The 14885-nt window shown below is 44.8% G+C and overlaps 1 protein-coding gene across 6 annotated transcripts in view; it reads left to right on the plus strand.

Moving 5' to 3' along the window:
• KLHL29 (kelch like family member 29) overlaps window positions 1–14885 on the plus strand; it is a 1379660-nt gene that overhangs the window by 431086 nt on the left and 933689 nt on the right. The window lies entirely within an intron of this gene.

The raw sequence follows: 14885 nt of genomic DNA on the forward strand, positions 1-14885 counted from the left end.
GGAATCCTCTGTATCCTATCAAGGCTTCCCCTGTCTTCCTCCGTTCCACGGTGGTCTCGCTGGGCCCCTCCGAACGGGGGTCATGTAAATATTTACCTTACCCGGCACAGGCGCAGTAGTGGCTCTTGGCTTGGATCAGGCGGAAATAGCCGATCCCAGTCGGGTCCGCTTTACTGTGCCTGCGCTGGGATTGGCTATTTCCGCCTGATCCCGAGCCGAGAGCCGCCACTGGGTCTGTGCTTGAGAAAGGGAAGGTAAATATTGCAGGCGCTACAGCCTGACAAATTGTCGGCTGTGGCTTTGGAAGGGCCCAGAGAGGCCACTATGGGACGGAGGAGGACTCAGGAAGCCTCAATAGGATCCAGAGGCTTCCCCCTCCCGAGGTAAGCACCCCCCAGGGGCCTATTTTTTTTTATTAAGGTAGCCATACACTGGTCGATTTGCCATTAGATCGACCAACTGACAGATCCCTATCTGATCGAATCTGATCAGAGAGGGATCGTATGGCTGCCTTTACTGCAAACAGATTGTGAATCGATTTCAGCCTGAAACCCATCACAATCTGTTGAGCTGCTCCTGCCGCCTGTCCCCCCCCCCCCGTATACATTACCTGAAGCTGGCTCCGGGTCCTCTTCTCCGCGCTGCACCGCATCCCGCACCGCATCCCAGCGCACACTGTGTCAGCTCCCTCTATTTGAACTTCCTGGTCACTGGAGTGACACAGGAAGTTAATGTACGCTGGGATGGAGCAGGAACAGAGCGGAGAAGACGCGGAGAAGATGCCCGGGAGCCAGCATCAGGTAATGTATACCTGTATCGGATCGGCCGCCGCTAGCGGCACGCTCCCTACCCGCGGGCGATCGACGGTAATTTCCCGCACGCCGCGATCAACGGATCGATCCGATTTCAGGAGGAAATCGAATCGGCGGGTGCGTTTAGCGCGAACTATTGGCAGCAGATTCGATCCCAGTGATCGAATCTGCTGTCGAAACGGCGGCAAATCGGGCCAGTGTATGGCCAGCTTTAGAGTCTCTTTAACAATGGGCAAACACTGACTAATCCTATCTAATAAAACCACAGGTGTCTGGGTCCACTTGCATTCATGTATGCCAAGGCTGCACTGCGCAGGTGTGGGGGCTGGTGTGGTACTACACATGCACAATATGGCAGGTGGCACTGTACAACCTTACGCCCGTTATTAAATGGACTTAATGGCTAGCTAATTTACAAATGAATATTTGTCTGGATCACAAACCTGAAACAAGCATGCAGCTAATCCAATCAGCCTTCAGTCAGAAACATCAGATCTGCATGCTTGTTCGAGTCTATGGCTAAGGGCGGGGACGTTACTAGCCCCAAAGATCAGTGACATCTATTCTGGAGTGCCCCGGATGTCTCCCAGGCAGAGTCAGCCAGGGGGCGGCAGTACTCAACTCCGATCGCTTGGTCTCTAGATTCTGCAGACGTCTTCTCTTTTGGGCTTCTCCCCCTAGAGTCTGAAAATGAATCAGAAGCAAGAACTCATAGCGGCTGATTCTCAGATGCTAGGGGGAGAATTGCCAGCTACAGAGGATGTTTACTTGGAGAGAGGATGAAGGAGATGAGTAGTTCTGCCTGCTTTGCTACTTTTTGAGGAGGGGGGGGGGGCAGTAAAGAAATACACAATGATGGATGCTCCCGATGGTTTCCCCAAACACAACTTCCAGCATGGCTCCCATTGATGCACCACAGCTCCCAATGTGCCCTTTTACTTTCCTTTTTTTATATATTAATGGAGGGGTGGGGGGGCTTCATCCAACATTTTGCAGGGCGGGTCCGCCTAGACCATTGTTACGTTCATGTAAATTTGGCTCCTGGCTCCACCCATGACTATATCCACATTCTGGTGCGTGGCCACACCCATTTTTCAGCTTGCGCGCCCAAAAATGCCCCTGATCTCTTCGGACCCTAGCTAAGGGTATTAGGGCCCATTCAGACTCGTGATTGCAAAACCCAGTCACAAATGCCTAGTGATTGAGACTGCGCTTTTGCGATGATTGTACATCAATTGCTCTTACCGATTCTCATTTGGTGGACTGAGAATCATGATCCCTCGATAAATGATGCATGCAGCCCATTTGTGATTTCTGCAAACCCCAAGTGCTGAAGTGTGAATAATCCCACAGGGATACATTGTACACAATGCTTTGCATAACTCTTCTGAATATGTGTGTCGCCTAAAAAACACAAATTAGGACCCCACTGTGAACAGAAGGCAACTGTAACTGCTAATTTAAGAGCTGTATAAAAAAAAGAGACACTTTCTAAGAATAACTTTAGCACTTTGAAGGTGCTGGAATCTATTCATTTCACATTAGCATTACTGATATAGGTCACTGAAGCTGATACTCACCTTTTTGTGGCACAGCTGGAGTTCCTACTTCTCAACAAAGATGACCTCCTTTGTGAGCAGACGCTTGGATAATTCTCACTGTGCACTTTGATTAGCATAGGCCTCATATCAGGCTAAACAAAAGCAAAATGATTGGCCCCAAAAGACAGATCTACCCATTGTACGCTGCACTTGATATGTTTTGTTACACAACTGTTTTTCAACTTGTTTGAAGAACCACTATCACGAAAAATAGTAAAATTTAAAAATCACATTTACATCATATGCATATCTATTATTATTATTATTATTATTATTATTATTATTTGGTATTTATATAGCTCCGACATCTTCTGCAGCTCTGTACACAGTATATTATTATTTATTTATTATTATTAATTGTATTTATAAATCGACCAACATATTACGCAGCGCTAGACAATAAATAGGGATACATAGATTGCAACAAGGGGTGACAGGCAGATGGGTAGCAAACAGTTATACAACATAGCACAAGGTTATACATACAATCAGGGTATAAAATGCGGTTTACAGAGACCCGGCAAAACAAGTACGAGTTAGTCCATGAGAAGGGTGTCATTGCTGGGGTAGTAAAATTAAGAAGGACACACTAATAGAGGGGGGAGGCCCTGCCAAAGGCTTACAATCTAAAGGGAAGTATATTGTCTTGTAACTTAACTGTGCCTCAGAGGGTATCACAGTCTAATCCCTACCATAGTCATATGTCTAGTGTAGTGTATGTATTGGAGTGCAGGGTCAATTTAGGCAGAAGCCAATTAACTTACCTGTATGTTTTTGGGATTAGAGAAGAAAGTGTAGGTTGGGTAAGTGTTAGTTATAGGTAGTGGTAGGCACAAGTAGGGGTTAGTGTAAAGTGTAGATGTGGGATAAGTGTTAGTCATAGGTAGGGGATAGTGGCTGCCATAGGAAGAGGGGGCTAGAGTTAGGCATAAGTGGTAGGCATAGGTAGGAGTTAGTGTTACGGCCTGTACCCACTACGCAGTTTTTCTGACGACCTTCAATTTTTGAGTGACATGCGATTGTTACCGCGATCTCATGATGTGGGTACAGACGCGGGATGACGCAACGATATTTAGCATCACGTGGCAATAATGACCGTCGGCGGATCGAAACTTTAATGGGAACCAGAGAGGAATAGAGCCTGGAAAATGAAAAAAGCTTTTATACATGCCTGGGGCTTCTTCCAGCCCCATAAGCCTGGATCGCTCCCACGCCGCCATCCTCCGCTTCCTGGAACCGCCGTTACCGGGCCCGTCACTTCCGGCGGACGCGGACAATTGTCCGCATCACAGGGGCTCCCTCCATAACCGTACGCATGCGGCTGCGCAGTAGGCAGCCACATGCGTACTTGTATAGAGGGAGCTCCGTGTGATGCGGAGAATCGGCCGCGTCTGCCGGCCGACTGGCCAACTCGCGGCAATGACGGGACCCGGTGGCGGCGGATCCAGGCAGCAGAGGACGGCGGCGTGGGAGCGATCCGTGCGTATGGGGCTGGAGGAAGCCCCAGGTATGCATAAAACCTTTTTTTTATCCCCTCTGGTTCCCTTTAAGATCCCGGATGACTCAACGCAAAGTACCACGAGTGCTTGACTTCCCATTCACGTGATGTCACGCATACCTGCCGGCAGGAAGATGAATCGCTGGACGCTTGTCATGAGGGAGAAGTCGCTGGATCCATCTTCCTGCATTGCTACAGTAAGTATTCAGCTTTAGGTGTAGGTTGGGGGGGGGGGGGGGGGTTGTGTTAGGTGTAGCAGTGCTCAGCATAAATGAGTACACCGCCTTTAAACAGTAGCTCAATGAACAAAACAATTTCCAAAATGTTCACAAGGCTGAGTTTTACTGAACGCTTGTTTAACTCCATAACATGAAATTAAGGTTAATATAACAATCACAAAATCTTCAGTTTTACTCAAATTGGTTAAAGCATTAATGAATACACCCACAACAAAAACTACTACATCTAGTATTTTGTATGACCACGTGATTTTTAAGGACAACACCAAGTCTTCTAGGCATGGAATGAACAAGTTGGCGACATATTGCAACATCTATCTTTTTCCATTCTTCAAGAATAACCTCTTTCAGAGCCTGGGTGCTGGATGAAGAGTGATGCTCAACTTGTCGCTTCAGAATTCCCCACAGATGTTCGATTGGGTTCAGATCAGGAGACATACTTGGTCATTCAATCAACTTTACTCTGTTCTTATTCAGAAATGCAACAGTTGCTTTAGATGTGTGTTTTGGATCATTGTCGTGTTGGAAAAGTGCACAATGACCAAGTGCATGGAGTGATGGCAGCCTCTTCTCCTTCATTATAGAGGAGTACATTGTTGAGTTCATGATACATCAATGAAATGCAGCTCCCGAACACCAGCAACATTCATGCAGCCCCTCATAAGGACACTGCCACCATCATGTTTCACTGTAGGCACCATGCATTTTTCTTTGAAATCCTCACCTTTACGACACCATACAGTTTTGAAACCATTAGTTCCAAAAACAGTGACCTTTTTTCATCACACCAGAATATAGAGTCCCAGTAGTCTTCATCTTTTTCAGCATGGGCCCTAGCAAATTGTAGGCTTGCTTTTTTGTGTAGTGGGCTTTATTTAGGAGAGGCTTCCTTCGTGGACGATACCCATGCATACCATTCCTCTGCAGTGTGCGCGGTATGGTGTCACGGAAACGGTCACTCCAGTTTGGCTTTCTACTGCTTTAGCTAACTGCAGTGAGCTTGCATGGCAATTTTCTTCAATCCTTCTTATCAGAAGACGATCCTGTTGAGAGGTTAACTTCTATGGACGGCCTGGATGTCTCTGTAAGATGGTTGCACTTTCATCTTTCTTACATTTTTGGATCACTTTTGCTACAGTATTTTGAGTGATAGGTAAAGCTTTGCTGGTCTTCTTGTAGCCCTCACCTTTTTTGTGTAAAGTAATGATTTCCTTTTCCAGATTTTTTGACATTTCTCTTCCATGTGGAGCCATTGCTGACAGCATGAAATGGGAAGGGCCTTTCTTTGTTAAGTAATGCCCTTTTATAGTCACCTGTTAAATTAATCATTAGACTCACATGTGGTTGAATGCCTGTTAATTAGAATTTTGTAGTCTTAAATGTGGCTTTTCTCCTAAGACTATAATTGGGATGTACTCATTTTTGCAATATGAGCTTGAATTAATTTGTTAGGAAAATCACTTTTTGTGTGTGTGCAAATTAACACATCTTGTTTGCATTCAATGGCCCACATTTGTGGGAGTATTTTGCAGTACAGTATCTTATAGAAAATGTTGACACTAAACTAAAAGTTTTCAGACAAATGTAGTGGGGTGTACTCATTTATGCTGAGTGCTGTAGGTAGGGAGTTAGGAGTTAGTGTTAGGTGTAGGTAGGGGGATAGTTATAGGCATGGTAGGGGGTAGTGTAAGGCATACTTGGGGGGGGGGCTAGTGTTAGGTGTAGGTATGTGAAGGTAGGCAATAGGATGTGTAAAAGGACATAGTAGAATATATTAGTATAGTTACCAATATTCTACTGTCGGGTGCATACATGCTCCTTTAACCACTTGAGGACTGCAGGGCTAAACCCCCCTAGTGACCAGGCCATTTTTAGCTAAATTGGCCACTGCAGCTTTAAGGCCAAGCTGCAGGGCCGCACAACTCAGCACACAAGTGATCCCCCCCCCCCTTTTCTCCCCACCAACAGAGCTCTCTGTTGGTGGGGTCTGATCGCTCCCCCCATGTTTATTTTTTTTAAATAAATATTATTGTTTGTTTATTTTTTCTAAAATCCTGTTTCTTTAAATTTATTCCCTCCCTCCCTCCCTCCCTCCCCACAGCCGGCCAATTATGGCGATCGGCTGTCATAGGCTTCTGCCTATGAGAGCCGATCGCTCTCTTGTCCCCCATGGGGACAGCCGTGTCACACGGCTGTCCCCAGTGCAGCGCTGCTGCTCATCGCAGCGCTGCACCAAGTAAATAGACGGCGTAATCGCCGGCTAACAGTCTCCCGAGCGGCAATAGCCGCTCGGAGACCGAAGGCGGGGCGGAGCTCCGCCCTCCGAGCATGAGATGCGCGCGCACCATGCGCGTGATCTCATGCTAAACAGAGCCCCAGGACTTTACGCCAATTGGCGTTAGGCGGTCCTGGGGCTGCCGCCGCGGCCATGCCTACTGGCGTGACGCAGGCGGCAGAAGGTTAAAGAGAATCTGTACTCTAAAATTCTTACAATAAAAAGCATACCATTCTATTCATTATGTTCTCCTGGGCCCCTCTGTGCTGTTTCTGCCACTCCCTGCTGCAATCCTGGCTTGTAATTGCCATTTTTATGCAGTGTTTACAAACAAAAGACATAGCAAGTTATAGTCTGAGAGGAGCTCAGTGTGTGAGTCATACAGAGTGTGCAGGGGGCCTGGAGAGGGTGTGTATAGCTTCTATCCAATCACAAGCAGCACAGCACATTCCACACATTCCAGCCTCAGCCCGACAGAGAAGAGAAGATTAGATCATATAACAGAGATAATACAGCCACTGTGCAAGTAGGAAAGGCTGCAGTTAGACAGAGCACATTAGAACAGGTATAAGAACTTATAGGATAGAAGAAATAAGGATGAAAATGTTGTTACAGAGTCTCTTTAAACCGCTGCTTTTTGAACTTTTCGGTAAAACAGAGTACCAGCTAGATGAGGAACACTCAGAACCATAAATGTTACTCGTTGCTGCCAGATGAGAAGGGACCATCTTCTCTCCTCAGTGCCAGCGCAATTCCTTGACATCCCTATGACAAACACACTTAGCATCTCCCCATAATGTTCTAATTGGAAGAATACAATCAAAACAACATCTCATTTAAGGCCTGCACCATAACATTAATGGCTCTTTGCTACGTGTCATTAATTGTCTATTTTACTCCATTTTCTCGGCACCGCTCATTTAGCAGGAATGAATAATGAGCCGGGCGTCTTTAAAGACAAACATATTGTGATGGCGTTATTCTACATGCTCCCGTAGCCCGTCCGCCGGCGTGCGACACATATGATGCATGATTTATGATCCGCACCTATGTGCCTGGGCTGAACGGATGTAAATTGTGTGTTTCATCCTGAAAGCACAAAATTAATTTAATGCCTGGCTGAGCTTTAGTACATAGCGGAGCTTCCACCGAATGCTGATCACTTCACGATTTATTGGTTAAATAAAAATCTTCTGCCTGGTGGAACGTGTGAGATCTCGCCAGCTGCGATGGAGAGGCAGGGGGTCAGGGTCTTTGGACGCCCACTCTGGTGCAGTGTGGGTTTTCTATTGCTTTTATGCTTTGCAGCAAAACACTTACAGCACAACAATGGGCTGTAGTCTTACTGCAATTGTCCTTGACTGTATATTTTATAGCGGCCCCTTACAGAATTCACAAAGTTTCCAATCTAAACTTAATGAGGAACCTTGCACTGAACTTCATCCCAATCTGTAGCTGATACCCCCTTTTCCCATGATAAATCTTTACCTTCTTCTCAAAAAGATTATCAGGGAGGGGCTGTGTGGCTGATATTGTGGTGAAACCCCTCCCACAGTGTGATGTCAGGACCATGGTCCTGACAGTTTCCTGTCTGTGAGCCTTGTTGCATTGTGTGAAATAATGGGAGTTTCCAACTGCCACGCAAGCAATATCTCCCTCTGTTTAGTATATGTACTGTATATCTATAAAAAAAAAAAAACTTTTAGCCTATCTCACTGTTGGTTAAACATGATGGCAGTTGGTGCTGTATAGTTTTTTTCTTGTCTGCCAGTAGTATAGATGATTATGTACAGGCTGATTGTGGATCAAACAGTATGAACAAATTACATCGTGAATATCAATCATTTCTTGACCTCTTTTCTATTTTTTACCTTCTCACTTTGTAATGTATTTATTTATTTTTGTCTACTACTGTCTTCTGGTAAAGTTCCTCTTTAAGGCAGATAATGCAGATCCACCAGGCAACCCAGGCAGGTCCTTGGGGCCTAGTGGGTATTAAAGGGCTCACTTGCCACCTTCTCTGACCTCTCTCCACTTCACCTTTCCAAAAAGACCACAAGGAGGCCCCAAATCTTGCCTAGGGCCCCATTATATCTTAATCCCTCTGCGACCGCCTAACTCAGAATTGCGGCCGCAGAGTGGTTCCCCACAGGACCGCCTAACGTGGAATTGCGTTATCTCGCAAAGAGCGAGATATGCAGGGAACGAGCGCTCGCTCGAAAATGAGGTAAGATTCATTTCTGTGCTAAGTTGTATGGCTGTGCAGCAAACTGTTTAAGCTGCAGAGCACTGAATTATGAAAAATGTACTGGTCACTGGAGGGTGAAAGCCTGTGGTCCTGAAGTGGTCAATCCATCTCTGCATTATTATTATTATTATTGATTTATGAAGCGCCAACATGTTACGTGGCGCTGTACAAAGTAAGAAACGGACATGGGGTACATAATAATACAGACAATAGTGTACAACAAAATACAAGATACATAATTAGTGACAAAATACAAAAGTATACAAAATACAGAATACAAAATACAGAATTGGTAATGACAGTGATAAAAGTAACATAATAAATAAAATGTATAATGATTTCCAAGACACAAAAGGGGAAAGAGCCCTGCCCTTGCGAGCTTACAATCTAAAGGGAATGGGGGGAAACAAGAGGAGGGGCAGTACACAACAAATATATAGAGCCTGTGTGTTAATTATAGTGTGAACGAGGACTATGGAGTGATGTAAACTCATTCATAAGTCCACATATCTTCTAATACTTTCCAGATCGGTGACCTAGAGTGAGTTTTCAGTGTTTTCTGTCCCCGCACTGTTCTCATTCCAGGTGTGTGACTCAGACACGGCTGCAGCCAAAGGTCAGCGCAGCAGTCAGGCAGCTGGTACTTCTTCACCTAGAATAATATTTTCAACTGTCCTATTCCTCTCACTGTACACCTCCTTTAAATCCTCTCATTTTGTGGAGTGTCATAGTAGCCCTCTGTAATGTGTTCTCACAGAAGAGTATTTTCTTCATTCTCTGTCCCCCGGTGACAGTTGTTAACAGCACAGAAAAGTGAGGAAAATGTTTCCAGCAGATATGCCAGTAAAAAAAAGCCACATTTTCTGTAGTGTTAGAAGTGGTTAGGTTCTCAGATTTTTATTGTTGGGCCTTAGTTCCTGTTCCAGTGACATTCACATTACAGGGGTGTCAAACTCCCTAAAACAACTATACCCTCCGCAGTGCTAGCGACACGCAGCGTGTCGCCAGCACAATGTTTACCTATGTCTGTCTGTTAGCGCCGCTCCCCCGCCTCCTCAGTATCGGCGCTACCCACCCGCGTCCCTTCCCTCCAATCAGCGGGAGGGAAGGGACACATGCGGGTAGCGCCGATACAGAGGAGGCGGGGGAGCGGCGCTAACAGACACGACATAGGTAAACATTGTGCTGGCGACATGCTGTGTGTCGCTAGCACTGCAGGGGGTATAGCGGCACGCAGGGGGGTCCTGGAGGCACACCATGGGGCAACAGAGGCTGGTGTTAGTGTGCACAACCAGCCTCTGTGCCCCACTAACATAATTAAATCCCACCTCGGGTTCTCTTTAACACTGATAAGTAGTAGAATGGAGTTTAGAGAGTTTTAGGGTTGAGGCCTATGTCTTGTGTATTCTTTTTAGTCACAAACTGAATCAAAAGCAATTACATTTTCGCATATTATGTACCAAAATAAAAGACTTTTAAAATGAAAACAAAGTGACAGAATATAAGAAAAAAAACATGTATTGTTACCTTAGGAACTTGGCTTTTTAAATATGTATGCCAAGTGTACAATGAGAAAGCAAAAAACCGAAAAAAATACACCTTTATTTCCAAATACAATATTGTCACCATACATTGTGCTAGGAAGATAATCTAAATGTTGTAATAACCAAGATGGATGAGCAAATAAAATTTGTAGATTTAACTTATACTGAGAACTATTTATTAAAGCTATATTGGATGTAAATGGAGAAATAGTGTGTTTTTTTCAATTTTTTACCTTAATTTCCATTTAAAATGCATACAAAATAAGGTAATTACTAAACAAATGTTCACACACTAAAAGCCTAATTTGTCCTGAAAAAAAACAATATATAGATAATTTAGGTGTGATTAGTAGTAATAAAGTTATTGATGAATAGATGTAAGCAGTGCCGATATGTGAAAATTACTCTCGTCCTGAAGTGGTTAAAAGGGAAAGCAATGTTTAGCAGAGGTCTTCTTTCCCCGGCTGTGATCAGGGAGTCTGGATTCCATATCTGGCCATAGTCTAAGCTGATTACGTATACACAATCGGGCACACACTTTAATAAGTCTATTGATTCTCCATCAAGAGTTAATATTACCACTGCGGCAGCAAGTAACAGGCTCTTTATGCTGAATAAAGCTCTCAGCATATTCCAGCATTGTAAATGAATCCTGCAGTAATTACATACAGTAATAGTGGTTTGATGTTGGCTTGGCAGGGATTGGCTTTGCCACAATAAACCTGTAATAGTTTGTTAGGATTTACTACACGTTAATTGCTGCTGTGTGTGATCTGCACACTATAAGCTTTATGTTCAATCTGCTAATTACACTTTGAGCGTTCCCCGGGAGGGGTCTGATCAGTGGCTGCCTGTCCCTTATTTCCTGGGATTGTCCTGGAGGCTGAAGTGTGTTCCATACATTATAACCAGTGCAACAAACTGTAAGGCCGAGTCTACCTGGATTGCTTCCCAGGGCTAGAACTCTGCATGTTATCATCCCACAAGCGCTCTTGTGTGAAATCTCTGTTCATGCCAATGTGTTTATACAGAGTGGTCTGCAACCTGACCCAGCATTGCAAGCATTCCAATATACTGTAATCATGAAGTTTCTGATGTAATAAATCCTATCTCAGTCAGTATGGCTCTATTTGGTTCATTGCCGAGGAGAGAGAAGCTTGTTATTTCCCCTCCCACCTTCCTGATTGGCGGAGGGCAGTTTAGTGGGACATAATTCACCTCACCCTCTGCAGAAGCTGCTGAAATACGATCTATGCTGGGCTCTCATGTTTTTACAAAGTAAGCTAGATACGACAGGGCAGTTTCTAGGAGGAAAACAGTAAGGGAGGAAATGACATCAGGAGTGGCTTCATTTAGAGGCAGTAAAGATGAAAAATGCCTGAAACAGTCTTCACTTTATTTACTATATAGAATTCACTGAAATCAAAACCGTGGATTGTACAATACATATGTTATGTAAGTAGAACAAGTATTTATCTACTTATATATGTGTTGTTTTTCTTTCCTGGGATAGTATGGCTGTCCCTGCTGCTTTGTTTGTTCAGGTAGATGCAACATGAAGCATGTGAAAGGTGATAACACAATAGTCATGCAAATGGAACTGAACAGCAGCATGGTGGCATAGTGGATATCACTACCACCTTACAGCCCTGGGTTCCCAGGTCAAATCTCAGCATGGGCACTGCACGAAGTTGGCATGTACTACCGTCTATGTGCGGTTTCATCTGGGCACTCTGATTTCCTCTCACACTCCAAAAATATACAGATAAGTTAAAGAGAACCCGAGGTGTGTTTAGAGAATGTTATCTGCATACAGAGGCTGGATCTGCCTATACAGCCCAGCCTCTGTTGCTATCCCAAACCCTCCTAAGGTCCCCCTGCACTCTGCAATCCCTCATAAATCACAGCCGTGCTGTGAGGCTGTGTTTACATCTGTAGTGTCAGTCTCAGCTGCTCCCCCGCCTCCGGTCCCTGCCCCTGTCCCTTCCCTCCAATCAGCAGGGAGGGAAGGGATGCAGGCGGGGATTAAAGTTCTGCAGGAGGCGGGGAGAGCAGCAGATTGACACTATAGAGATAAACACAGCCAGCTCTGACAAGCTGTTTGTCAGCAGCGTGGCTGTGATTTATGAGGGATTGCAGAGTGCAGGGGGACCTTAGGGGGGTTTGGGATAGCAACAGAGGCTGGGCTGTATAGGCAGATCCATCCTCTGTATGCAGATAATATTCTTCAAACCCACCTCGGGTTCTCTTTAATTTTCTTCCCCCTAAATTGGCCCTAGACTATGATACAAACACTACATGATACATACAAGGACATATTACTATGGTAGGGACTAGATTGTGAGCTCCCCCGAGGGACAGCTAAAGGGGCACTATGGCAAAAAAGTGTAAAATTTAAAATATGTGCAAACGTAGACAAATAAGTACGTTTTTTTCCAGAGTAAAATGAGCCATAAATTACCTTTCTCCTATGTTGCTGTCACTTACAGTAGGTAGTATAAATCTGACAGAAGCGACAGGTTTTGGACTAGTCCATCTCTTCATGGGGGATTCTCAGAAAGGCTTTTATTCTTTGTAAAGATATTCCCTAAAAAGGATTTAAACAATGATGCTGGCCAGCTTCCCTGCTCGCTACACAGTTTTTTGGCAGTTGGATGGAAGAACTGCCATTCACTAAGTGCTTTTGAAAATAAATAAATCCCTGTCCTGAGAATGCCCCCATGAAGAGATGGACTAGTCTAAACCTGTCGCTTCTGTCAGATTTCTACTACCTACTGTAAGTGACAGCAACATAAGAGAAAAGTATTTGCTAGAGAACAGAGGCACCGACAGGCTAAAAAGCGATAAAAACTTTAAAATTGCTAGGGAGGCAGTGGTGAACTTACCTCCGGAAAGCAGGCATGAACAACTGTCTGAATCAAACAATTGAATTTATTAAGAGTACCCCAAGAAATGCAACATGTTTCGCAGGCACAGCCCGCTTCATCAGGCAATAGAGTAGGGGACAAAAAACAGTAGCTCGGTAGAAACACGAATATCGCCTCGTGTTTCTACCGAGCTACTGTTTTTTGTCCCCTATTCTATTGCCTGATGAAGCGGGCTGTGCCTGCGAAACGCATTGCATTTCTTGGGGTACTCTTAATAAATTCAATTGTATGTTTCAGACAGTAGTTCGAGTCTGCTTTCCGGAGGTAAGTCCACCACTGCCTCCCTAGCAATTTTAAAGTTTTTTATCACTTTTTATCCTGTTGGTACCTCTGTTCTCTAGCAAATACACTGTGTCCACCCCTGGTGGAGGGGTGACCTACCCCTACCTTTCCGATCTACAGAAAGCGACATCTTAATCCGGAGTGAGGACAGGTCTAATCTCCTCACCTGCATTTACAGTAGTTGCCTAAATGTTAACCCTTGTTTGTGAGTATATATATCTCATCTGTTTATCATTTATACGTTATCCTGTACATACTACACTATATTGGGCTCTCGGTGTCTCCCTTTTTATATAGGAGTAAAGTAATGTATGGCTCATTTTAAAAAACGTACTTCTTATTTGTTTATGTTTGCACATATTTTACATTTTGCAATTTTTCGCCATAGTACCACTTTAAAGCCAATGGGTACCGTTTAAAAAAAGAAAAAGTCAGATACTCACCTAAGGAGAGGGAAGGCTCGGTCCTAATGAGCCTTCCCTCTCCTCTCCCGGTGCCCTCGGTGCTGCGCTGGCTCCACCGTTCGCGTCCGCCGCCGCAGGGACTTCGGAGGTCTTCGGGAGCACTCGGGCTTCCGAAGACGGGCCGCTCCATACTACGCACGCGTGAGTGCATCATAGAGGGCGCTCGCGCATGCGTAGTATGGAGTGGCCGCGTCCTCGGGAGCCCGAGTGCTCCCGAAGGCTTCCGAAAGCTCCCTTCGGCATGCGGAAGTGGCAGTATTTGACCGAACTGGTCGAAAACTGCCACGGGGGATCCTGTGCGGGACCGGGCACCGGGAGAGGAGAGGGAAGGCTCATTAGGACCGAGCCTTCCCTCTCCTTAGGTGAGTATCTGACTTTTTGTTTTTATAAACGTTAAACATTCACTTTAAGTGACAAGACGTCAGGGCTATACAAATACTAAATAATAATAATAGTAATATCGTTGTATTGGTAGTAAGATAAAGGAGAACTGTCCATCTCACCACTCTCTCTATATACGAAGCCATTCATTGTAGTAGCCTATGAACGGTTTATATGGTCAAAACACAGTGAGATTAAATGGATTAGAATAGTAGCGGCTTTAGACATCTCTTCATCTGAGCAATGTTTACCATGTCAGTTGTTCAGCTCATTGTCACCTCATCCGCAGTGTACAGCTCCGTACGTCCCTCAGTTTCCCAAACAGCTTGAAGTATTGTGTATTCAATCCTCATTAATCTTAGTAGTGGAAATGCGGGAGAATAATTATCATCCAGCGTTTCTGCTTTTAATTGCCTATAAAATGAAACGCTGAAAGGAGATGACAATTTTTAGACGAGCGGCGTCAAAGGTGGCGGGAGGAGGTGCTGATTGTAGGAGGGGAGGTTAGAAGCCACGTCTTATTTTTACCCTACGTGGTGATAGAACTTCATCAGCCAAGCTCTAATTCCACTAATCACTTATTAAAAAGAAAAGTAGCCACATGTTTAAAAAGG

Source organism: Hyperolius riggenbachi, chromosome 4 (assembly GCF_040937935.1).
Source record: "Hyperolius riggenbachi isolate aHypRig1 chromosome 4, aHypRig1.pri, whole genome shotgun sequence".
Lineage (NCBI taxonomy): Eukaryota > Metazoa > Chordata > Amphibia > Anura > Hyperoliidae > Hyperolius > Hyperolius riggenbachi.